Below are 1,026 nucleotides of genomic sequence, written 5' to 3'. Positions count from 1 at the left end.
ATATTGTCACGGTACAACGCCGAGAGAGGACAGGGAGACGTTCTTCAAGAACAGCAGGACGACCTGTTTAAGCAAAACGGAACAGAGACACGTCTTCTTCGTCGTTAGCCAAATACCACTGTCCCACTAGACGGAGTCCGTTAATGTGCCCATCGTCGTTGTCGTCTACCTAGAGCACACGCGTCATTTGTCCCTCCTTAGAAGAGCATCGTCCCGATGCTATATCAGAAATGCCACTTGCGGATGTGAGGGTCTCTCGCAAAGTCATTCGCTCACATACGGCTTCATGCGTACAACATGCACAAGTTCAGGACGGTGCGGGCGGCGCCTCGTACAGTTGGGGCTATCGGGGACGACCTCGTAGGTGACATCACTGAGTCGCCGCAATACCCGATATGGGCCGAAGTATCGCCTTAACAGCTTTTCGGAGAGGCCTCGTTTCCGTATGGGTGTCCAAACCCACACTCTGTCGCCGACTTCATAGCTTACGGTTCTACGGTGGGCATCATAGCGGCCTGCGTCGTAGTCTTGCTGCTGGCAGATCCGCACACGCGCGAGCTGCCGAGCCTCTTCGGCACGTTGCGTGAAGACATCGGCGTCCGTTTCGGTGTCGTCAAATTCGTGTGGAAGCATTGCATCCAACATCGTTCGTACATCTCGGCCATGAACAAGGGTGAACGGAGTCATGCGCGTCGTCTCTTGTTTCGCCGTGTTGTACGCAAACGTGATATAAGGGAGGATGTCATCCCAATTTTTATGTTCGACATCCACGTACATTGAAAGCATGTCTTCAATTGTTTTGTTAAGGCGCTCTGTCAGTCCGTTGGTTTGTGGATGGTAGGCGGTCGACTTCCGATGAGCTGTTCCACTTAGCAGCAAGACGTGATCTAAAAGTGCAGCCGTGAATGCGGTTCCTCTGTCGGTAATTACGACGCTTGGGGCTCCGTGTCGCAACACAACATTTTCAATGAAAAAGCGCGCCACCTCGGCCGCTGTGCCTTTCTGGATGGCCTTTGTTTCAGCGTA

This window comes from Dermacentor silvarum, chromosome 5, assembly GCF_013339745.2.
Source record: "Dermacentor silvarum isolate Dsil-2018 chromosome 5, BIME_Dsil_1.4, whole genome shotgun sequence".
In the NCBI taxonomy this organism is placed as follows: domain Eukaryota; kingdom Metazoa; phylum Arthropoda; class Arachnida; order Ixodida; family Ixodidae; genus Dermacentor; species Dermacentor silvarum.
The sequence above is the reverse complement of the archived record's forward strand: the minus strand, read 5'-3'. Positions refer to the sequence as shown.